Below are 26,685 nucleotides of genomic sequence, written 5' to 3'. Positions count from 1 at the left end.
TTCTGCAGTTTTTTTTTATATTTTGGAAGAACTTGGAATAATCTTAATTTCAATATGTACATACATAGGTAGATCAACTTAATATTTCTCGAAAAACATGTGGTTTAAATGCTGATTATTAATTTATTTATGTTATAAATCCTTTTTATTTTATTAAATGTTATACCAAATATTAAAAATTTGACAGATGGGTTATATAAATTTTCAAGACGGTTACTAAAAATAATTCTTCTGATTAATTTATATGAAACAGTTGAAGATGAACACATACTAGAATAGTGTTTCAACACAAAAGGTTAATAAATGATAATATTATTTTTTATTATTTTAAATTCGAACCCGCTTTAAGATCTTCATAAGTTTTGTTGGCCGATTTACTATTAACGCTTTTTACTAGAATTTTTTTTTTGTCGCTTAGTTGATATACACTCCTGCTCAAATTTAACGCACATCATATTTATTTTACAGAAAATTCCTACTATTACTTTGTCTCACAGTATCGTGGTTATTTTCTCAAATAAGTCAGGAGTGATCTTAAATTGAAGGTATGGAGTAAAATGTTTGTGGGGAAGATTTGGAGAGATATGCTGAAGTCTATCTGTCAACCCGCTAACCTTTTAGAGATGAGTCATAAATTTTCATGAAGTAAACTCTGCTTTACAACACCTACGGAGTTAGTGAGCTCTCCTAGACCTACTTTAAATACCCAAAAATACTTGACTGATATCCTCGAACACCATGCGGTTCCAATCACCCCTAGATTTGGTCCACAGTTCAGTCTGATGCACGATAATGCATGCTAGAGTGGTTTGAAAATATCTTCAAGATTAAAATATGCCACCCTATAATTGACCACACAGATATTCGGATTTGAATTCAATAGAACATGTCTAGGAAATGTTGAAAAAAGTGCATTTGCGGCCGAAATCCACCTCCAAGCATTCTTGATCCACAGAAAATTGGAGTGAAAGAAAAGTTACAATAAAACCTTCAAATGTTAATTCGTGGAATGAATAGATGACTCCAAGTTGTCATAAGCGCTAGAGGAGACAATGCCAAGTATTGAATAAAATTATTGGAAAGAACTGTCACGTGCTTCCATTTTAAAAATTTTTTTTTCTTAAAAAACAAAAATTATTTTAATATCAGTTTTCAGACCTTAAATTGCTAAATTTGGTTCATCTTTTTTTTGGTTGATAATACTGTTGCAGTTTAGCATTTTTCTGACTTGCTTAATAATAACCAAACACAAAAAAATACAACAAATAATTTAAAAGCCATTTTAAATAAGATGTAGGGGTATGACTAAAGAAGAAAAAAGTGTGCGTTAATTTTGAGCAGGAGTGTATTATTTTTTCAAAGAATTTTTTATGACGACGTTTAAGCTTCTTTAAATAAAAAACCTATTTAAATCTATGTCACTCGATATCTATTGAGAAATCCGAAAGTTAAAATTTCATTTGTTTTAACTCTCAAATTAACTTTTAAGTACATAATTCTTATCCATACTATTAAACAGCCTTCACAAACCAATGAGAGTTCATAGCACAGCTTAACTCGTCTTACTTAAATAGAACAATTTTCTGTATATTGGTTTTTGATCATATATATTTAACTTTTGATAATTTATAATTGGGCTTGATGATCGATATGAAAAAATGCAATCAATTAATCAATTTTCATCTGCAATATTTTTCAAAAAAAAGTTACGCATACACCACAGTGACTCGCTAATACAATCATTCACTAAATAGTCAAAAAAGCCAACTTTTGTAAACTAACTGATTGGCAAGGTTAAGTATACACAAGTATATGCAATAGAATAACTGTATATAAATAATTTGTTCAAAATGACGTTAGAGTTACATTTTTAATAATTTTTGAATATAAAAAAAAATTGCAAAAAAAAATATTGAAACAGTTTTGAAATAAGTAAGACGGTAAGTTCCAGGTAAACTGTCAAAGTTTTAGTGACTTTTGGTAGTTCTTGTCTTTATATGTATGTGAAATCGAATGCGTTTTAAGACTAGAATTTACTTATTTACTTAAAAAAAAATATTCTATGCTAAATATTCAACTGTATAATGAATGTGCAATTTGATTTAAATAATATTCGTTTCTCTCGCATCAAATACTTCTCCAACTCTAAATTATATTTAAAATGAATCAAATAGAAACTGCAGCTGCAGTAGCAATAATTTGTTCTATTTTCAAAATGAATTGCAATTTTAACATCCATCACTAAACAATATTATACAGAGAAGAGTAACTTTTTGAAAAACGATGATGATGCAAAATGACAATCAGTAAAAGAGGAAGACAGTTATTGGAGGTAAAAGGTGCATTTATTTCAAGCGTTAATCAAGCGTATCCACGAGATGATTTCAAACGTTACCAACCTCAATTTAGGTTAATTGTGCATGCAATGTTGCACTTGAATGAACTGATTCAAGGCCAATTGTAATGTGCTGAGTGCATCTGAGAGTCTAGCGATGTTTGCTTACATTTCCAATACTAAATAAACCCATACTGATATTTATTACTTGATTTATATACATAAGTACGTTCGATCTATATACCTACGAATAAAAACATATAAATTTTAATTTCATTGGGCACGCTTTCTTTGCGGGTCTAGAATTGTTTTAATGTACACATACAAGCATTTCATGAATAAGTAAATAAATATTTTCTAAAATATTTATAAATTAATAGAGATTGGCAGATTTATTGATCGAGAGAACTGAAATCAAATTTTAACAATCCTTTAGCTGGTACACTTTTCTCATTTAACCATTCTCAAATAACCCATTTATCATAAGAAATTGTCAGTGACATTGTTCTGCTTCATAAATACCTAAACATATATGTATTTATGAGTTCAACGGTCAACAATCTTCATCACATCCGTCAACAAAGACAGTTGTTTTGCCACAACGATAAAAAATCACCCAAAATTAATTAATTTAATCACATAAAACTCTATCTACCTAACTTTAATGTCGTTGACACTGACATTCACAGGCAAAAGACATTCATTACAGTTTTTCTTTCATAATGAATCCTCTGGCAATCTTTTTTTTTCATGCGAAAAAAAGTTTATTGGTTATTTAGACAAGGTCAGAAACATAGGTTAAGTCATTGTGTTAAAAAAAAAAATTTAATTAATTTCAGTTATAAATTTCCATTTTCATTTTTAATATTTATAATTAACCTTCATTTACTATAACTGCACCCATATAGTAAGTATGTACATAGTTAATTATAAGGAATATTGTGGTGGAAATTACTTCATGTTTATTGATTTTCTACTTTGTTGTCCTTTTATAATGACAATATTTATTACATGACCACAAGTACTGCACCTACATATTTAATGGAACTTAAGCTCTTGCTACAATGGAATTAACGTTATGCAGTTTTGAAACTCAAACAAACATGCCCTGTATATTTAAGTTCTTTTAACTAATAAATTAGAATTGAGACTTTGTATACTTATGGTGGAATTAGCTGAAGGTGAATTCAGCAGTTAACCGGAATTTCATTTCTTCGATCACGAACACATATCGGGCTTAGTAAGTGGGTTGAGGTCGAAATTCTGTACGTGCCAAAATTCGGATTCCAAAATTCTATATTCTAAAATTCTGTAAATTCAAAATTCTATTTTTTTTAAATTCGGTAAATTCAAAATTCTCTATTCTAAATTTCTGTAATTACAAAATTCTGTATTTCAAAGTTCTGGAACTGATAAAAGATAAATTGTTTTGATAATGAAGAAATTAATGTGATAGAGGGGAGCATGTTGCGGTTAGTGTGTGCGTGTATCTGTTCAACGAGCTAAAGCCTTAACGGGTGGATGCATTTTCTTGAAATTTGTTATAGAGTTTTGTTGCAATTTTCAAGGTTATTTTTTTTGGAATATTTTTTTTTCAGGTTTTTATTAGAACGGATATCACTTATATAACGGTTTCGAGATAACGAAAACAGCTCCAAAGGTTTCGATTAAATTTGGTACCTACTACCTATTTATAATGTTCCAAATGCGTTTATAGTTTTTCCCAAAAAAATTAGAATAACGATAATATGGCGTTGACGCTTTTATCGAAAAACGACATGTTTTTCTGTTTATTCCCTTTTATTTTCTTAATTGCACAACTAATTTTGTTCAAAACTATTATTATGAATTAAATTTTCAAAACCAAGCTTTTGAAAAAAAAAAAATAAAATCTTTTAGGTTATATTTTTAAACCATCAATTTTTATAACTTACCATAGTGAAAAGATGAAAAAATAAAACCTGACTTCAACAAAATAACTCTATAATAATCATTTTTATCAAAAAAACAAAACCAACTTCCATGGTTCAAAACTGTGTTTTATGAATTTTCTAATAATTTCTATGGCCATAACTGAACGAAATTGATGATGAGCCTCTGATTGTAGATCGTAGCTTGCTCTAAGCTCACTACATCCGAAATTTCTGAAGTGTAAAACAAAAAAAAATTGAAATGGGACCACACTGCAGGCAGCAGCTTTCCAATACAAAAAGAATTATCAAAATTGGTTCAATCCGTTTAAAGTTAAGAGGTAAAAAAAAGAAATACAGACGAATTGAATACCTCCTCTTTTTTGGAAGTCGGTAAAAAGCTAAAAATGCAGGTTCTTTGAACAACGAGGGCAGGTTTAAGATAATTTTTGACAACAAATTTCTTGATCAAAATTATATTTTGCACATTTAATTTCACCACCTTAAAATAATGTGATATACGCTTAAAATAACGTGATTCCACTTAAACTCAGTTAAATTTAATGTGAACTCTATCTTGTAACTCCTAATTCTTAAAATATATTTTAGATTCAAATTTATGTAAAAAAAAAGAGATCAGTTAGTTATGTATCCATTATTTTTTGGTTTAAATACCTATTCATATAGAACAATCTATATCTTTTAAAAACGGAAGCTTAGAAGCTCAGGTACATAAATATTTTCTTTTCTCTAAAAGCCTTTTCATACTTAACCCGACATAAACTTTAAAATACATAAATATGTATGTACATATGTGAAATTTATTTAAACGATTCTCCTACAAAAATTATTACCATTGTGTATACATTTATTGCAAAACGCAAAAGCGGATGTTATAAAATATGTTTTTAACTTGAGTTTTTTTTGCAGATTCTCTAACATTGCAACCATTTTTTTCCCTTAAACCACAGCCACCAGAAACCGTATATAGGAATTTTGAGTTCGCACATCCTGTTATTCATATCCAGGATGTTGCAGATGGACCTTTGGCGTATCATGTAATTTTTTTTAGGTATTTTTTGCTGCATGTGGTAAAGAGGATATAAAGGATATTCGTTTCGTAACAATTTAGAAGCGAAAAAAAAAAAAATAAAAAAAAGGATGTTCTGACAAACAAAAGGCGTTTAACGATGTACTGTAGTACCGTCCTTTTGGTAGAAGGAAAGATATCACAACCAGAACCATCGTCTATGGAGAGGAGCTTAAAGCTAAAAGTATCATAAACTCTTGCAGTAGCGCATTTTTTGTTGATTTTCTAAAAAAAAAAAAACGTTAAAGATTATTTTAAGTTCAAATCGCTTTGAAGCAGATTTTTTGTCCCCATACCAACAACATTACGTAACAAAATTTCATCACAAAAAGAATGGATTAGGAAAGAGTGCATGTAAGTGGATGTGTCGCTCTGGAGTATAAATTTATTTACTCCTTGAGAACCCACACATCCTGTTTCATTCAATGGGTTTTATATTATAAAGTGAAAGAATTAAAAAAATATCGTTCTAGTTTAAAAGGAATGAGACTCAAATGATGTATTACACAATGAAAGTGTTTATTTGGTTGAAATGATTTGAATTTAAATTCACATCGATTCCCATTTTAAGTGGTTTTATGTGTACGGGAATTATCCCTAAACGCTTTTGTATGAATTTGGGTGTTGATTTAAAAGCAACTTGAACATGCCATTAGTATAATTTTGAATTCCTATACATCTCAATAAAAAAAAAAAAATACTAATGTGTCTTTTAGATTTTCATTCACATGTATGCATATAGGAGAATTAATTGGACTCGTTTGTTTGATAAGACTTTATTGTTTTCCATTTCTTCGAAATAAAACTGTTTGATGAAAAGTTTAAATTGGAAGCCTTATTTTTTGTTGTTGTTCTTTTTTATACATTTCACTTTTTCAAATCTTTTGTGATACCCCTATGGCAATCGTTGCTGATGCTTGTTGTTGCTAGCACAAAGTTTAAGACTTTATTAAAATGGTATTTAAATTTTTAAAAACTTATGTTTTTGACTTGATGTGAAACTGTTTTTTTTTTTTTCTTTTTTTTTTAATCCAGTCCTTTTTTAAGTAGGTACCTAACCTACCTACCTTAATTTAAATTCATTGATTCTGTATTGTATGGTACATTAGATGTTTAAGTTATGTTCGACTTTGATTGAGGATTTTGATGAACTCATTATTTCGTTTCTGGGTAATGATGTTTTTGGCTTAAATAGATCTATTTTGAAACCTAGCAATTTATTCAATATCTTAAAAAAAAGGAATGAATCAACTCAAGTACCTACCTATCGACAGAGTATGTTTTTTTTTTAAGACAACTTTAAAAAATGGAACTAATTTCAATTTTGAAAAGAGAACAAAGTAAATTTTTAAGAGGTTGACAACGTAAAGTTGTTTATAGAGAAGAAAATAGATGTGTATTTCCCTAGCCCGGACCTATCGCAAAATAAAAAAAAAGTATGCAAAAGTTTTGTACAAGCTTTGTACAACCAAAGCCGAGTTTTGTACAAACTTACAACGAAAGTTATATCCAAGTGAAAGTACCGGGCTGGGGAAACGTTTCCCCAGCCCGGACACTTCTCAAAATTAAAAAAATTAAAAATAAAAGTATGCAAAAGTTTTGTACAAGCTTTGTACAGTTTTGTACGACCAAATTCGAGTTTTGTACAAGCTTCCAAAGAAAGTTATAGCTAAGTGAAAGTTTACCAAGTTTTGTTAAAATCCAACTATTTTTGTAAAAAATTAAATTAAAGAACCAAAAAGTCGTATTTTTGCATTTTTCTCATATTGTTATCTACAGCTTTTGTATTTGAATTTTTTCGATAGAGGTCTACTTTGACACCCACCCCACTTTTACGCCCACCCACCCCCTTTCCAAAACTCGGCTTTGGTTGTGCGAAACTGTACAAGACTTGTACAAAACTTTTGCATATTTTTTTTAAAATTTTGCGATAGGTCCGGGCTGGGGAAATGCACGTAGAAAAGAGTCAAATCTTATTTAATGCGTTTTCATCTGATAGAAATTGGGAAAATATAAAGTCTTAAAAAAACGCTGAGAATTTTTCATTTTGTCCGTGTCGTTTATTCAAAATGTCGCGCATTATAAAGTTTTGCTTATTTCCTTGTGTTTTTTTTATTGGGATAATGGTAAGATAGAAATCAAAAGTTAGAGGAAGTCAAAAAGTAAGATAGAAGTCAAGAAGTGAAGTTCCAGCTTTGGACAGATCCGTAATGCGCGAAATACCAAAATGACTCGGAATTTTCTCACTTAATAGCTTTATCTTATGGGAAAAGTCATCCCATAAGATATCAGGTAAAAGCGAAAAGATTTGATATTATTTCAATAAAATCACAGCCTTGTAGGATGTAGGTCCATGTGGACTTAAATTAATGAAATTATGGAAAAGTGTTTTATTTTCACCTAGCCCTGTTGACCCGTAACTACAGTATTTTTCAATCGGATTCAACTTTTGATTTTTGAGGTCGCTTATATACCTAGTTGATATAGTAACAGTAAGCTAGGAAACAGACCCCTGTTTTTTCTAGAACTCAGTAGCTACTCATTTTTTTATTTGATTTTTGTTCGAATTAATGTTTTGCGAATTAAATAAATAAAATGAACGACTGGGTGGCACTTGTGTTAAAAGTTGCTAGAAATATTACCTTAAGTTTTTAAAACTTCATAAAAGAATTTAAAAAAAAAAAAATTAATAAAAAGTATGAAATTTGATTTAAAGTTACAAAAACATCTCCTTAAATAGTATCGACTTCCAAACTAAGTATGCTATTTAATTTCTTGTATAATAAACAATTTTTAGGACAATTTTTTTGACAATCGTTTAGACGAAAAAAATTGCTTTTATGGTCGGAATAAGTATTTTGACAACATTAATATTTTTCGATAATGAGACTCGTCATATTAGACTTTTTAAATAACCGTCAACTTCCCTATTTCCCCTTTAACCGTTACAGATTATTCTCATTAGATTGAAAAATTTTCATTTCTTCAACATACTTATTCCCACTTTTGTACCTACATATTTTCAAAAACTTTTCAAAAAAAAAATTGATTGGTATGCCATTAAGAATAAAATTTAATCGACACATAAAAGCAAATGTTTAACATGAGGGTTACTAAAATGTTTCTGTACAAAAATTTTCATTTGAATCGGTCGCGTTGCTAAGGAGGAAATCAGACATTAAGAGGACGGTTTTATGCCAAGTACTCTTAATTTTGGTAAAAAAAAAATAAAATTTCAATTTTCCCTCTATAGGTAATCACCAAAAACTCTTAACTTATAAGACTCAATGGATTAGTCCGTAGCTTGAGATAGAGACAGACAGGTATTAAAAACTATTTTTTTTTTTTTTTTAATAAAAAAATTTGAAAAATTTAACAAAAAAAATGTGTAGGTATGGTAAAATAATTTTTATTTGACACTAAAACCAGATTTCTAAAAAAATTATCAACTCGTTTCCAGAAAACTGATTTTTCAAAAAAAAAAAAAAAATGTATTTATTTCGACAATATTTACTACTACGACTAGGTACTTAAATGCGTCTATTAAATAATTTTCTCTGCCATTTATTAGAAATTCAGAAATTATGAAAACGGTTCTATGGCAGGTTTTTTTTTTAAATCGTTGAAGCAGTTTGCGTTTCTGAGAAAAATAGTACCTATTTTCCATTTAATTCATATGAAAAGTAATCAAAAACAAAAAAATATCAATTTTCTTTCTAGAGAATTACCATAATTTCTTAACTATTAATTTTGAATAAAATCGCATCAGTAGTTTGGGCTGCAGCTCGAGATAGAGACAGGCACACTATCATCGTATAGTCAAGTCTGATTTTAATCTCGTGTTCGATTTTTTTACGTGTAGGGGAAAGGTGCGGACAGTGAGACAGTGCAAACAGTGAGACAATCCATTTTTCTCTTTTCTGAAAATAAGCACAGTAACGCTAGTTTGGCTCAAAACGTTTATTTCCCCGTCTTCGTCTTTTAATTTTGTACCGACTTAATTAAAGCTGTCCATTTCCCTACACCGTAAAATATCACACAAAATCAGGTGAAAGTAGTTTTTGGAGTGTTATAAAAAGAGTGTATAATACAACAAAATCTGGTTAGTGGAGAGAACTTTTTTTTACATATGTATTATATTTATATGTTCTTTCATAAAAAAATATCATGTAATTAGAATTCCTTCTCGTTTTTTATAATTTTATATTTTTCCGAAAAATGACAAAAAGTAAACAGTGAGACATAAGATTTTTAAAAAGAAAACAGTGAGACATATAGTTTTTAAAAAAATCTATTATTTTAGAATGTTCAATATGATTTCGAAGTATTTTTTCTTTCGTTTTTTTTTTGGGCTTTTTGTTATTTTTATTTGAAAAAATGGTTTAAAGTAACATAAATTAATTATTTATATACTTGTCAATTACCAATTACCTAATTATTTGACGTTTTCGTAAATTTTTTGTTTCACCTAAGAACGTCTCACTGATCGCACCCCTTGCAAACAGTGAGACGTTATGACTTTTTCTACATTTAAGTCCAATGTGATGCTCTCATTCATTCTTTAACTACAAGTTTTTTTGCAACATTAAGATAAAATGTGTCTTAAACTGTCTTCAAAGTTTTGTTAAGCTATCTTGAAAACATTCTAAGATATACCAATTTAAAAAAAGGGTGTCTCACTGTCCGCACCTCTCCCCTATTGCATACACACATCGAAAAATTTTTAATCAGGGTTATTTTCCAAACATGACTTATTGGTTTCTAAAATTATAACTCATTGTTTGCCCTTATGTTTTATGTATTTCCTTAATGGTTTTCTGTAGCTGGAACAGTTCACGCTTCACTGCAGTATATCTTTAGCACTAATTTTGATAAAGAGCATAATTAAATTAAAAACGATAAGGAGATTCTTTTGCATTAAGTCTTGATAATAAAATTGAAATGACATATTAAAAAAGTTTCTATGAGGTAGATATTATGAAAAATGTCAAGTACATTTTTATTCCTTTTCATAAGATAAAAAGATATCCATAAAGAGGTAGTGTTATGTCATGCGTTTTATGCCGTATTATGTTTGATGATTTTTTTTATCATTTTTATGAGGAAAATTTTATTCTCAATTAATAAAAATAAACGAAGTACAGTTAGTATATGAGTTTACCAAAGAATATAAAAAAAATTAACGTCTTCGTTAAGCCCAACAAAGCATACTTATATACTTGCAACTTTAACAAATTCAATAAACTATAATAAAAGTTAGGTATGTACTTACAAAGAACACAAATACATATTTCATTCAAGTTATTCGGTGGATGTATTTCACAACACCCAATACTGTCTTTACCTGTTTCTTCAAAAACCTTCTTTTCAGTTTAAATCAACCCCTAAAATTTAAAATCCTTAAGTAACTAAGTAAAAAATTGTCAATTCAATTTCATTCTGCAAATCAAAATCTTTAAACTTCTTTGACATATTCAATCTAAAAAGCTATGTATTTTTGATCCAGATTTATTACGACAGGACTAAATTCATTTTCCGTCAATCGGTTTTCTATCACAAAAGTAACACAATCTTTACAATCAAGCTTGATACATCGTCCCAAATCAGCATCACGCACTTTCATTCAATACACCGGCAGCATAGGTATCAATCAATATAAATAAAGGAAGAAAATCCAATTATTATGCCTCCAATAGCTGGCTGTTATATTATACACTATTGATTTGCTCCACTCACGGATAACATAATCAATATCAAATGGTCTTGAGCTTACGGATAAATCAGTGAACCACCTCTGTGTACAAACACAATGTTTAATACAAGGTAAGTATATATGTACATAAAGTTTTTTTTTATTTGGCATCCTACCACACAAACAAGGAGTGCTCACATAAATATCCTTGCTGATTGTATGAGCTGATATATGAGTCGATAATAGTCTAATACAGGTGGTTGATGAGGTCACCGACCAAATGTTTATTATCCTTGGGTGTTTCCTTCCTACGAATGTTAGAAACTATCAACTGACGCATTATTTGAACCCACATCGACGACAACAATGGTCTATATAATCACGTAATCACGTGCGAAACACCAACCTAAGTTCAACTAGTGGTTTCCTGAGAGCGTTTTCTCATAAAAGCAACTTGGTATTAAGAAGGAAGGAAGGAAGTATTACAGTGAAAGTCTATACGATACATTCTGTTAAAAAGGAAACATGTGAATTTTTATTATCATCATGTCATTTTAAGTTTTATGTTGGTTTGCTTAGAATTTTTATTTTTGTCAAGGTCGAGGGTTTGACATCATATTTCTATTTAATTAGTTCATTGACGGGGAAGCTTGGAATGAAAAAAAAAAAACAAAAAGTGATCAGTTTTGTTCTATTTGGTACTGCACAAATAAAGTTAAAAAATATACCTTGTTTTTAAAAATGTTTTTATCTAAACTCTTTACAGATTTTGCATCTCCCGTTATCATGCTCGATTCTTGCCGTTGGTAATGTAGTGCAAGTTTAGGATTTTTATAAAAATGAAAAGAGGAAAAAAAACAATCAGACAAAGCACTTCGATGATGGAAAATGCAAAAAAAAGTGGTTCCCGCTATTCTGTCTGTCTGTCTGACCATCTTTACATAAGCTTACGATACGGCTTAAACTATCGGAGCAACTTTATTTAAGCTATTTAGGTAATAAGTAGTTTTATAAATTATGATGTTAGCAGTTTTGGGTGACAGACAGTCTCAGAAGTGGTGTATTTTCATGAATATCATAACGTGAAAAAAATACTTAAAAAGAGATATGGCTATGTTCTTATCGTGTTTTTAAGGGCCAATAACACTTGAAGGTGGAATTGGGTAAATAATGCCAAAAATATTAAAATATCTACCCTTAATCTATCTCAGGGTTCTGTTTAACAATTCTAGTCTAAGGTCCTTAGAAAATATGTCCACTCTTATCTTTTATTGAAAATGACCAGGATTATATGAAAAACAATGGTGCCAAAAATAATTTGCACGTGAGTGTTCTAGGTAAAACCTGATCCTATTGTTCTAAATACATACCGGATTCCTTAAGTGCTTTTTTTTATATAATGTGTAACTTTAACTGTTATTTACAAAAATCGAGCAAAAGAAATAGAGAATTAAGAAATCATAATTTCCCAAATCTAAATAGATGAGTTTGTGGAGAAAATGAAATATTGATTTCCTATCAAAAAATAAATTGAAAATTTTCACATTTGTACTTTTTCGCTTTTTTTGACCAAAGTAGTTAAACTTAAGATATCTAAAAAAAAAATTAAATAAACAAATTATATTATATGAATTATTTCTATATTGTTTGCAATTTGAAACAATTTCGATACAATATTTCAAAAATCAAGTACCTAAATTCATATTGCATTTCTATTTTTATGAATAATTTTTCCTTTTTTAATAACACAGATACAATGTACATATGTATGTGGGAAAATTCAAGGACTTGTCTTATCGTTTCACCAAACAGATATACTTGTCAAATCTAATAAATTTTAAATGTTGACGTCAAAAACCGGAATCAGATTAAAACACAAATATCTTGTGTTGTCACCTAACATAGAAGGAGGATATTACAAATAAATATTTCTTCATATACATGGAGTTGGTGTCCTTGCTCTTGTCAAAACAACAAGTGGGTGATTCAATTTTGTTCAGCAAAAAGCCAAAGCAGAATTATTGATCTGATAAGAAAAACGTATATTTGTTCCCCACATAGCCCACATTTATTTATTTATTTTGTTAATCAAAATCAATAAATAAATTACTGACAAGTGTCCGCCAAACCAAGTTAATTTTTTAATAAAAAAAAACTAAGTAATTTTTCCAAGGACACTAAGTTCTACAAGAAATTACTTTCAAAACTAACTTTATTTTTTCTCAGATTCAATTTTCTAATATTAATGGTACAAATGTATACCTCCTGAACAATACATACATCACCAACAAAAAAATAACAATCTTAGTGAACATTTCAATGATATTGTGTTTATAGGAAAATATTTCCTTTAAACTAGGCAATAATTGGTTATGATAATCAAAACTTTGCAAAGAAAATTACTATTGTAACGTTAAATTAAGCATAATGTTAAAAAGTCAAATTTTCAACAAAAAAAAAGGGACCTTTTCAAATAAAACAAAAAGATACAATGACATGGTAACATATTATTACATATACTTCTTAAACTCTGCCAATGAAGCATCGAAATTTAAAGAAGTAAATAATTAAACCAAAACATGTACATGTATTTTCCAAGAAAATGAAGGATGTTTTTTTTTAAGATACATCTCAGGGACCTGTTGTGTGTGTCTAATTTATGTATCTACTTTTGCACTGCCGTAGAAAATCCAAAATCCTGCCTTTATTCATGAATTTCGCAACGATGTAAAGAAGGAAATTTTGTGGTATTGAATAATTTATGTATAAATTTCAAGACTGGCGGTGTTCCTTTAAACGAGGTTAAATAAATGAATTAAATATATATTTCCCGAATTTTTTTTTCAATGTGCTTTTTGATAACATATAAAGATTAAGAGATCGAAAGAACGAATACTATGTGTATTGAAATGTTATTTTGCTAAGAAATTTAACAACTTCCTTCCGAGTAAGAAAAATGATGGATACTGGCATATAAAGGTATTAATGAAACAAAAGTTATTAAATATCTGAATATACATACAAATATTTAAACTCCGTGTAAAACTATCTTGTCGTCGTTAAGAATATAAAAAACTCTTTACATTTTTAAGAAAAAAATTTAAGGTTTAACTCTGAAATATTATTTGCTGACAAAAATGATGTTATTCGACATTCAATCTTACACACGGTTTCAAAAGTATAGTTTTTCTTAATTTCATCAACTATATGGTTTTGTGTTAAAACAAAATCACGCGCGAGTTTTGTTATCAATTAACTCATATAACAAGTGGAGTAACTAAAAATGGCAATATTAGGGAACCCGGCCGAACAGCTCCGATTTTGATTATCTTTTTTTTTCATACGTCGTTCGTTAAAAATAATTTAACCACTATAAATGCCGTATTGTTTTTTAAAATTTTATCGAAGATTTTTGTGAACAAAAAAATTTTGTTTTCAAATATTTTGCTTAAATTTCATAAATCAATTAATGTCAAAAAATTGTTTAAGAAACTAAAGGAAATAAAAAATATATACAATCTTTCATCGTTTAAGCAATAAATTCAATTTTCTTACAAATTGACTTCAGCCACAAAAAAAAATATTTGAACACAACGGCAACACCTACTATACTTAAATATACATTTTTAAAAAGCTAGAAACTTATTTCAATTTGTAAAATTAAAATTAAGTAAATTGGATGAAAAATGTTTTTTTAGGACCCCGAACTCATAATTTTGAATAAAAAAATGTATTGGAAATATTTTAACATATCGTTTTTAAAACATTTTCGTAGGAAAATATGAATTTATTTTTCAAAATTTGTTGGTCATATTAATTGTTATTTGAATTTTTAAAAGAAAATGCCAATATGTATCATAGTTTTTGAAAAAAAAAAAAAATTAAAAAGTATTTCATTTTCGAAGAACTTTTTTTAATAGAAGTTTAACATATAAAGTTATTTTTTCTTCATTGAACAGCCCTAATTGTTGAAGGTTAAATAGCAAAAGTTTGAAGGTCTTATTTGTCTTGGAGAAAATCAATTATTTCAATAAAACAATTCAGTTCAAAACCAATGAAATTGTAGTAATTTAAAATTTTTTTTGAAAACTGTATACATATTACTTTTTTCTTTTCGGAATTCAACTAATAGGTTATATTTATGGCCAAACATTTTTAAAAATAAATTCATATTTTATTACAAAAAGTTTGAAAAAAGTCATTTAAAATTTTTTAAATAACATTTTTTTTTTCAAAATTGTGAATTTGAGGAAGTTTTTTTCAAAAACTTTTTATTAAATTTAGTAGATTTAAATTTAACAGTTAGGAATGAGCTTCTGGATTTTTGAAAATATGTTTTTCAATATTTTAAGTGTTGCCGTTCTGTTCAAAATGTATTTGTTAGTGTTTGAAGTCAGTGTGTGACAAAATTGCATTTATCGCTTTAACGATGGAACACTGTCCCTAAGTGCCATATACAGAGGCGTACGTTGAGTTGACGTTGCCCCGGGGCAAGACTAAATTTTGGGGAGTCTTTGATACTTGCGGCCCCTTTAATATAGAAAATAAGAACAAATTAAAAGAACGTATACGCCCTACTTCGTTTTTGGGGCCCCTGATGTACCATTTATTGGTCGCTAAGATTTTTCAAGTAACAATTTTTGGGGCCCTAAAATAATAAACATATAATTTTTTTTTCAAAAAATCGATGTATTTCATTTGGGAGCCCTGAGGTAGGTACCAATTTTTTTTTAGATGAAATAGTATGTGGCTAGCTACCAATTCATTATGCATAACACTGAAGAATATAATTTGTCCCTCTTGTGTCAGAACTGATTCATGTCAAATATGTTATCTTTTTGCTTTGTTACTTTTTTAATATGTTGCCTCCTCTGCATTGTCTTCAGACGGGGCCCTGGCGTGTCGGGGCCCCCGAGGCATCGCCCCGCTTGCCCCAATGGTGTGTACGCCCCTGGCCATATATTTTTTCCTTAAATTACTTAAATAATCTTTTGGTATCATTTAATCTATGAAATTTAAGCAAATAAATGGTTTTTAATTACTGATGACGTATTAAAAAAAGATCACCAAAATCGGAGCTGTTCGGCCTAGTTCCCTAATAATTTCCTTTAGTTACTCCACTATAACTTGGATGTCGTAAATGGTTGTCAAAAAACAAGGAACTCGGAATTTTTTGTAAAATGAAAAAGCTTTTACACATTTCAGTAACAATAGGTTTTATAATAATGGAAGTTGAAATACGAAAAGAAAAATTGTGTTTTTTTTTAGAAGAAACAAAAAGCTTTGTAATGATTATGTTAATTTATTGAATTAAATGAAGAATATTTTAACTTTAAATGTGGCTAGAAAGAAAAAAGACTACTATAGTACTATAGTACTATTATCTTATTTTCGTTTTACAGTTTTTGCTATCATTCTGAACGACGATTTAAAGTTTTAAATAAAACCTCTTTGCAAGACTACCAGCAAAAGCAAACTGTCATTTATTTATAAGATGAAAATAAAATGCTAAGAGTTATTGTTTTTTTTTTTTTTTATTTATTTATTTATTTTAAAATAGGATGTTTGAAGATATTAAGATGATAATATGAATTCAATCCGGAAAGCCTCCTGAGGCTAAATCTTTTTTTTTTTGTTAAATTCGAGAACATTCGAAACCATAAATTGATCTGAACATTTGATATCCTGGCGTGGCCATTGACAGAAGGAAACATAAAACTTATATTAAATTTTCGCAACCTCAAACCAACTCATATACACACACATCTAGTTTTATGAGTTTTCCAAAAATCTGCGGTAGAAGTTCTAACCTTTACATTTCAATAAACCTAAGCACAGGCATTCTAAACTCAAAGGAGAGTTCACCTATACTTGTTGACACAGATTCAGTTTGAAATCCTTTATGTTGAACCTGTTTAAGAGGTAATATTTTACAATATTGTATATATCCTGTCAGTTTGTAACTTTCAGAGTCAAGTGATTCAATTTCCAATCTCACACCGAGGTAGCTATATTAAAACACTGATGGTACACATTCAAAGACTACAAGCAGCAGTTTTGTGGAAATAAGATTTTACTTCCCAGACATCGTCGTCGACTGAGAACATGAGGACGGCATGGAGACAAGGACTACAACTCTAGAAAACAACGCCACCGTCATCCTCTTGCGTTTGACATTCGTCTTTGGATTTGGACGGGTGTCTTTATTGTTGCAATTTCGTATTCATTCAACCAAAGGTGTGTGCTTAGTGTCGAATTCAATCTTCTTTTGAGTTTTCTCTCTCTATATAAGAAACAAGAACCTTATTTTGGCTTTTTCAGGTGAAAGTTTTCTGTTTCTGTGTGCCATTGCATCATGTCCTTTTATTAGATTTCAAACTCTGCCCCAAGAAGTCTGTGAAATCAGATTTGTGGGGAATTACGTAATTGCAAATAAAACGAATTGTATAAGTATACTATACACAATACATATACACAATATCCTGTGTTTGGTATAATCTATTTTATACTAATCCAAGCCAATGCCAAAAGAACGAAATTGATTTTGAGTTAAGAGGGAATCAAGAGTACATGTAATTGATTTCTATTGGTTGTTCTATATTTTCAATTACTTAGTTGCTACATATTTAATCCCTAAAACCTTATACTGAGTATCAAATCAAATTTACCTATCAATTACAATATTTATAAATGCATGTCTTGTACCTACATATACCATATTATTGTTAATGGACAATTTTTAATTGATTTAATAAAATTTTAAATTCATGACATCAAAAACGCTTTTAAAATTAAGTACATACACTCAGAGAAAAAATTGTGAATATCGGGATAACTATAAAATATGTATGTGACTGTTTGAATAGTCAATCGAAGTATCAAGGGGCACGGTAGTGCCCAGCCAAGTTCTCTAGCAACTTTGGCACTACACCCTTATTTACAGGAAACAACTCAGGCCATTTTCGACCCCCCTCTAACTTCCACACCAAAGATGCTAGAAATTTCAAACTCGCTACATTTGTTGAGCTCGTCAAAACCAAACACGTCACAAAATTTCAGCCTCCTACGATGAGAAGTTTCTGAGATATAGGGCTTCAAAAATCGCAAAAACCGTAACTGACTCACTGACTCACTGACAGATCATCAAAATTATGGAGAACTTCCCCATATCGTAGAAACTTGAAATTTTACACGGTGATAGGACTTGTGGTGTATACAAAGGAAAAAATTTGAGATTTTCAATTCAGGGGGCGTGGCATCCGCCCATTTCCGCTGAATTTTCATCAAATATTATAGAGCACTTCTGATTATCGTAGAATCTTTAAATTTGGTAGAATGGTAGAGCTGGTAGTTAATACAAAGGAAAAAATTTAAAATTTGAGAATTTCAGCCAGGGGGCGTGGCAATCGCCCATTTCCGCTGAATTTTCATAAAATATTATAGAGCACTTCTGATTATCGTAGAATCTTTAAATTTGGTAGAATGGTAGAGCTGGTAGCTAGTACAAAGGAAAAAAATTAAAGTTTGAAAATTTCAGCCAGGGGGCGTGGCAACCGCCCATTTTCACTGAATTTTCATCAAATATAGAGATTTTCAATTCTACAGCCATACCTTGCAAAAAGTAGGTAGTGAAATCACAACAAAAACATTACTGTTAAAAAAAGAGCCAAGTTATCCTATATTGAAATTATGCTGGCACAAAAAGTATTGAGATATAAAAGTGTACCAAGTTCTAAAGCTTGGGTTCAAATTCGTATCAATAAAATTTTGATTGTTTACTTGGCAAATTTTTGAAATAACTTTAAAAATCGGTATTTAAAACAAAAATTGTCAAGTAAGCAATCAAAATTTTATTGATACGAATTTGAACCCAAGCTTTAGAACTTGAACTTGGTACACTTTTATATCTCAATACTTTTTGTGCCAGCATAATTTCAACATAGGATAACTTGGCTCTTTTTTTAACAGTAATGTTTTTGTTGTGATTCGTATTCTCCAAATTAACTATTAAATAGTCAATTTTAACTATTAAAATAACTATACGTGATGTTTTTAATAGTCAATAATAACTATTTAAAATTGTTATCCTGATTTTAACCCTTTCGGACCCAGCGTTACTCTCATGTAACATTTTTTTAAAAATTAGTAAAAAATATTAAATTAAACAATTTTTTAGGTTACGATGGCTTAATTGAAAGATAATAATGCCTAGTTACTGGATTATTATATATCATACCTTTAATTTTGTTTTTATCGAGAAAGGGACTGAAATTCACATTTTTTGTTTTTTTTTTTGGAAAAAAAAATTTTTTTATATATGGTCATAATTTTGAAAAAAAAAAAATATAAAAAATGTTAATGCAGAAAGTGTTTTGTTTTTTTGCTTAGAAGAGGTAGCATGCATTATAGTTTCATGAAAAGTTATTTTCTCAGCTCTCCGACTTTTTTTGGTGGTCATAGGCAGTGCATGTTACTTACATGTAAAATGAGAAAAACACATTAGTTTTGCTATTTATTATTTTGGAAAATAACTTTTTGCTATTCATATTTCTTAGTTGTGATGTTTTTGACCCGATAATACCGAAAAAACATTTTTTAATATTGATTTTCAAAGCTTGGGTTCGAAAGGGTTAACTATTGAAATATTAATTTTTTCTCTGAGTTTAGTTGTACAGCCGATAATCGAAATAATTTTTTAAAAAATATATATTTTTTTTAATTTAATAAACAAATAAACATGGCATTACCATAATTTTATCTGCTTGTCCTTCTTTGCATCAGGAATTCATTTCCATTTTATGTTATCAATTGCATACGAAAAATTAGAGCTCTTATAGAGTACCTACTATTAAAAATGTTAAGCTGTGCGTCCGTGTGCCTACATCTCAAGCTCTTTCCGAAGGAACTGAAGCGATATGCTTTAAACTTGGTACTTTGAAATATGAAAAAACGACTCTATAGATTTTGATTAAAATGAAATGTATCTACTATTGGCCCTACTTTTTCCTTTGCATAAACTGTCATAAACGTTTTTACATGGAACTTAAATTCTTAAGTTTCGCTTGAACTTGTATTTTGACCTCAACAGGTAAAATATAACCGAAATCCATGTGAAAAACATGTTACACTGATGAAATTCGGGATGAATGTTTAAGATAAAGCAGGGAAAAAGAATTCATAGAGTTCTTAAAAATATTTTTTGTGGAAGGGTGTTTTTTTGATGGGCTAAGTTGTGTGTGAGAAAGGTATCATAACAGCTAACTTATATTTTATTAATTTTTAAAACTTGGTGAAATAGTTTTGGTTGGTATAAGAATTAAGAATATATGAAAAGTAAAAAATTATTTTGAGTGAAAGGGTGTTTTTTTTTTCAAGAAATGATGAAATTCGGAATTAGTACCACAAAAACTGGGAAAAAATTGTTACACCAATGAAAATTGGCAAAAGTGTTTCATTTATAACAGAAAGCAAGAACCCAAAAAGTCTATACAAATATTTTAGGGTGTTTTTTTTTTTGTTAAAATAAGGAAAATCCGCGATAAGTCCCATAAAATCAATGATGTAAAAGGTACCCTCACAAAATTCAATAAATATGTTTTCTTTCTCATGGGGACTACGAATAAAAGAAATCTATAAATTTTTTTCATGTGAAAGGGTGTTTTTTTTAGGTGTAATACTAGTAATAGGATACAACATTGATATTCAGCAATTATGTTTACTTTGAAGATAAGAAACAAGAAAATAGAGTGTCTATAAAAATGTCATGGTTAAAAGGGTGTTTTTTTTTAGTGAAAACCAAAATGATGGTCACCCTAATGAAATTTGGTGAAAACATAGAAAACATAAAAGAGTTTTCATAAATTCAATTTACGGGAAATAATTTAACAAATTTGGCTATTCTGTTTATTTTAATTACTGAAAAAGTGAATAATAGTGAAAGCGGAAAAATAATTGGTGTTAAAATTATTAAAAAAAAATTAATCATTTGAAGGATTATTTTTGTGTTTGTATTTGTGTGTCATTGTGTTTGTTTGTATTGTGTGTGGAAATTTTGACAACAAAATGTTTAAAATTGTATACGAATTTGTGTGGCAAATTTTACCATCTGCTAAGTAAGTTAACGCGTTCTTAAACTTATTTGTATTTATTGTTCACTATGAACCCAAAATAATTTATTAATGGGTGTTATTTCTTTTTTCCCAAATAAAATTGCTTAGGTATAGAACATAAAATCCTTGTGATCTACTATTTCCTCATACTAAATTATGTTAAACTTAGTCAGATTTAGGGGTTACTTTTAAGTTCGTGCAAACCGGTATGTGGAACTTAGTCCTTTATGTTTTTCTTAAATATTTACGTTCCGTTCCAGCAAATGGGCCTTAGTGATGTAGCCTTAGGAGAGAGTCAGATATCAAGAAAACGGTTCTATGGCAAGTACCATTAATTTTGGTTCAAAAAATAATTACATATTCAATTCCTTCTTTAGAGAATCACCAAAAACTCTTCACAAAGTTCGAAGTAAATTGTTTCATCGGCTTAGGCTGCAGCTCGGGATAAAACCAGACTGACAATAATCGTGTTTTATTGGTACTCAGTATTTTACGGAGTAAACATTCTATGCTGTATACAACAAGAATTAATTTACTTTTATTTACATATTTATTAATAAAATCCTTATTGTTGAAGGGTAAAAAATGTATAAGTTTAGAAAAAAACTGTCTCTAGAAACCAACAAATAAAAAACTTTATCCTAAGCAATCTTTTGTTGTTGTTTCCCGTGTAAAATTTTACTGAGCTAAGTACTGAGTTACCAATAAAACACGGTTAATGGTGCGAGTTTTTTTTTTGGCATTCTTCACCATCATATAATCGTAATGTCATGCCTTATTGTTTTCTCGAGTTCGATTTTTTCGCCAGACATCAAATTTGGCTTCTCGTCATTATTTAAGTTTTATCTAAGAAACTAACTTTTCACATACAAAAATAGATCGATATTAATTTCAAAACTCGTTTCCTGACAAAAAACAGTGTTTTTGTGTTATGACAGTCTTCAAGTAAATGACATTTATGTTCATCTTAAATATTTCAGTTTCGTACTCACTTACCAGTTTACCAAAAAATATAGTTGTGTTAGTATTTATGTACATTATTATTAACATTTATCTGGATAACTTATTCACTTCAGTTTGGGTCAACATCAAAAACCCATTACTTTTGAAAAATCTAATTAGAAGTTATATATTATGTAGTTTACGTTAGTTGTAAAACTTACTGTTACACTTACTAGAATTAAAATATCTTTATGAATTAAAATATCTTTATGAGGCGTGGGAAAAAATATAAAAATTGAAAGTTGAAATACAATTTTTTTGTAATTTGTATTCTTCTAAACTTGAAGATTACCGTACTAAACATATTCTCATGTTTTCAGAGTTAGAAGTTTTTATAAGGAAAATGATACTAGACTAGTTTTTTACTGGTTTGTCGAATGAATTAATAGATATTATTTGATTGACTTTTTGTAAGCAGTTCTTAAGGTGGGGTTAATGATTGATACCTTTATCATATCTTTTTGACATACAATATCCAAAATGTGTCTTATCTGTAGCTGCCACATTTGATAACTTTTACTAACCATAGGTAACTATATTGATTAAAATATGACGCAATGATATAATCGTATTAAAAAAGCCCCATCAGTCTATTATTAAATCTTCATCACTAAGCGAAAGTTTAGTATAAAGGGTGTCTTTTTCAAAGTTTTATTTCTTGTGACAATCAATTTAAAATTTGATAATTGGTAAGTGCGTGGTAGGTTTCGCCAAGCAATGGTTTGGCCAGCTATGGGTTGTTTTGGTTAAAGTTATATGGGACTAGGAGCAGAAGGGAGGTTTTCGATAAAAAAAAAATGGAACCGTTAAAATTATAAAAAAAATATATTCTTATCTTTACTAATATAAGACATCACTAAGATGCTTTTGCTTTTTTGCTTTTGTTTTTTTTATTTTCGAAAAAATTAATTTAATTTATATCACAATAAAAAAAAAATAAATTTATTTACAATAATTAATTATTGAAACATAGCTATGTTATCACTTTTCAATAAACGCTTGTACAAAAATTATTATGCAAATATTCCTTAAAATAGTTTACATCACTTTAGGTCTTAATATTCATGAAGTCATAACAATGTCCGGTTTACTCTCAAGGATTTCGTAAACCTTGAATTAAGACTAAAAAGGATTTTGGGATTTGATATTGATTTTATTTTTTTTGTTAAAAAAAAATTTATCAATGGTTTTATTTCGGAGACTATTTGAATAAATAAACACACAATCGTTATAACAAAAAAATATTATTCAAAGAGATTTAAAGGGTTTTTGTTATGATGAGGATGTAGAGATTAGAAGAACCAATAGCTATATTGATAGGTAGTTTTAACGAGAAATCTGTTTCAAAGTATAAAGTTTTGTCAAGAGATAAGAGACTTTTTTTGTGTAAAAAAATAACTAAACAAGTTTAAAAGTAATACTCAAGGGATTATTTAAAAAGTTACGTAAATATGTGAAATACTATTGGCATTTACCTACGTATACCTTCTATACATTTTTCAATATGGTTACAAAAATGATATGGATTTTAAGTCAATAAGCCGAACAAGGAATCTCACTACCTTATTTTTGAAGAACCCAAATATAATCTGGGTCTGGTTAGCCAACCCTTTGACAGAAATTTATATTTAAAATTTTTAAGAATTCTAAGTAAGGAAATGCCTGGAAAATTATTAAAATAATATAAATAAATTATAGTAACGAATGACTGAACTTCTTTTAAGATAAATGTCTGAACACAACTTTAATAAATTATGAACCTACCTATCTTCTGAACACATCTGTTGGGATTTCTCTTGACTACTGAATATCGCAACAAAATATCCCACTGGAGGGGAAGTTTACAGCGCCACCTCATGGAAAGGAAATTTGTAAAAGCAAGAGATGAGAAATTTCGCAGTAATTCTAGAACTTGGAAATATGGGTATAAATAGATGGCGCGGACACGGACCGGACACAGTTTAATTTTGAAAGTCATAGATTACAGCACAAGGTGAAATAAAGTGTTGGATATTGTTAGTAGTAAATAAAGTGATTTAAATAGAGTGTTTAATTGAGCGAGTAGTAAAAATAAATTGAATTGAAATAAAGTGTGTGTTTATTTGAACGGAAAGATAAGGTGGATATTAAATAAACGAAATAAGTTATATTGCGAACCTTAGTAAAACATTACATTTATTTTTTGAAAGATACGATGAATAACAAGGGTATTTAAACACTTTCAATGTTTTTTATTTTTATTTTCTTCCAAGCAATGCACCGATTTCAACAAAATTCTTTAAACAAAAGCTTTTGATTTTATTTTCGAAAAGTTCTTTTCCTTTTGAATAAAGTGTTATATAAATGGAAAAGAACATTTCGAATGTAAAAATCAAATCTTCGAATATGCGATGCGTTGATATGAAAATTTGTTTGACATTGAAATTGTAACTAAAAGTTTTTGTTGATTCTTTAGAGGAGAAATTGAATATTTTTTTGGACGAAGATTAACGAGTCCTGCCTTATAACCATTAGATATCGAAAAGCTTATTTTTTGGCTCTTATCATGTTGTATGTATTTTGATTTGATATAACCAAGAAAAAAAATGTTTTTAATTACATAAGCCGTGTTTTATTGGTACTCAGTATTTTACTGAGTAAACATTTTATGCTCTAAATAACAAAAAACGATTACTTTTAGTTATTTTTTATAATCCTTTATTGTTGAAGGGTAAAAAATGTATATGTTAAGAAAAAAATTTTCTCTGTAAACCAACAAATAAAAAACTTTTTTTTATCCTTAGCAATCATTTGTTGTTGTTTACCGTCTTTAATTTTTTTGTTGGTCTAAACTCTAAACGCTTTCATGTACATTTTGCTTCAAAACAAGCAAACAGTATCACTTAGAAACAATCTAAGCTTAAGGCACATCATCTAAGCTGTGTCTAAAAATTGTTTTTAAAACAAAAAACTAAATGGTATGCTTTATTTTGAGATTAAAACAATTTAAGACGTGTTTTTTGAATTCTGAAAACAAGTTTAAAAATGTTGTTTACTTTCCCTTAAAAAAACAAAAATCAAATTATTTGATAATAAAATCTGCAGAGCTATTGCACTTTAACTTCTAAATAATTTCCAAATGCTTCTACTGCGGCCTACATAATTGCACCTTTCATAAATACGTACAATTTAAAAAGTTATTAGTCAAAAATTAAAATTACGTTTGTATAAATAATTTATAATACTATGTATACCTAATAATTATTATTACATTAAAAGAATAAACATTCGAAAAAACTGTTATCATAAGATACGTGTGAACCAGTTAGCATTTCGTATATTATGTAGAGAAAATGAATTCATTTCATATTAATGTTATATATTTTTTTTTGTATCAGAATTATGTAAAAACAAACATGCAGTAAAACCCGCAATTTGAACCAGATAATATCTATTCAAAAATACCAATTAGTTTTTTAACCATTCACACCCAAAAATAGTTTTGAGCCTTTGTATAACAATTAATATTTACTATTGTTTTTAATATGTATTACGAATATGCCTACAGTTTCTATGGTTTCAAATCCTTAACTATGACAGTCATTTTGTCGTAATATTAAAATGATTTTTGTTTCCACTTTCATTTTTGCGCGAGTACAATTAAAAAACAAGGTTAATAAGTAAAACACACACACCCACAAAACAAGCCAAAAAGTGAACAGTAAATTCCATGATATAAAACATAACAGACAACAAAAGCTGTATTGTATTCAGTGAGAGTATGAAAACAGATTACTTTTTATATTTTAGTACCTTACCTCATAACAGAAGTCTTTTTTTCCAGCTTTTACTTGTAGAGTGTGCCGCTAACGCCAGTGGGTAACTACCGGAAAAATCGAAGGAAATTCATAGCACTACCAACTACAGCAACACCATTCAAACGGAAACGGAAATAGCAGAAAGAAGAGATAAATGAAAATAAATGCTATTGGGTTCTCTATATTGTACGTATGTATATTGTATATGTACAAATATATATGTGTTGATGATAGAAAAAGATTTTCCATTCGCCCCACTTGAGATAAAATAAAAAAAATAGAAAAAAAAATTGTTTCTTTTGTTTTCTCTTAACTGTTATTTGCTATCTATTGTTTAGAAGGAAGGAGTTGTTCGATTTTTATAACGGCTCTGTAAACATTTAAAATGGGATTTTGTTTTGTCAACACTTTGATTATAAGTTATGATTCTGGGTAGGTATTCATATTTTTATGAAAAATATCACGTAGTTGAATAAAAAAAATATCATGGGACGAATAATTGTTTCAATTGCATTATCTTATTTCAAATACAAATAAATGGTAAACATTATTGGTAATGTAGGTGCCATAATATACATAAATAATAATCGTAGTTAAATTTTATGAATCGATACACACATACAATAACAATTTCAATAGAAATTGAATATCAAGGAGATATTTAACCCTTTTTTGAGGTTGCCGAAAAAAGTAAGGTACCTACAGCTCAAAAATGTAAGAACATAGGTATTAGGTATATTATGTATTTTC

At 28.8% G+C, this 26,685-nt stretch overlaps 2 long non-coding RNA genes across 2 annotated transcripts in view; one reads left to right on the top strand and one right to left on the bottom strand.

Moving 5' to 3' along the window:
- The window catches only part of LOC129912985 (uncharacterized), a 67,956-nt gene that overhangs the window by 36,828 nt on the left and 4,443 nt on the right, over positions 1-26,685 (bottom strand). The window lies entirely within an intron of this gene.
- On the top strand, positions 10,737-26,205 carry LOC129912984 (uncharacterized). The gene is made up of 3 exons (XR_008771948.1): positions 10,737-10,978; positions 11,032-11,158; positions 25,962-26,205. It is a non-coding gene; the product is annotated as an uncharacterized LOC129912984 (long non-coding RNA).

Source organism: Episyrphus balteatus, chromosome 3 (assembly GCF_945859705.1).
Source record: "Episyrphus balteatus chromosome 3, idEpiBalt1.1, whole genome shotgun sequence".
NCBI classification, from domain to species: domain Eukaryota; kingdom Metazoa; phylum Arthropoda; class Insecta; order Diptera; family Syrphidae; genus Episyrphus; species Episyrphus balteatus.
The sequence above is the reverse complement of the archived record's forward strand: the minus strand, read 5'-3'. Positions and strand labels throughout refer to the sequence as shown.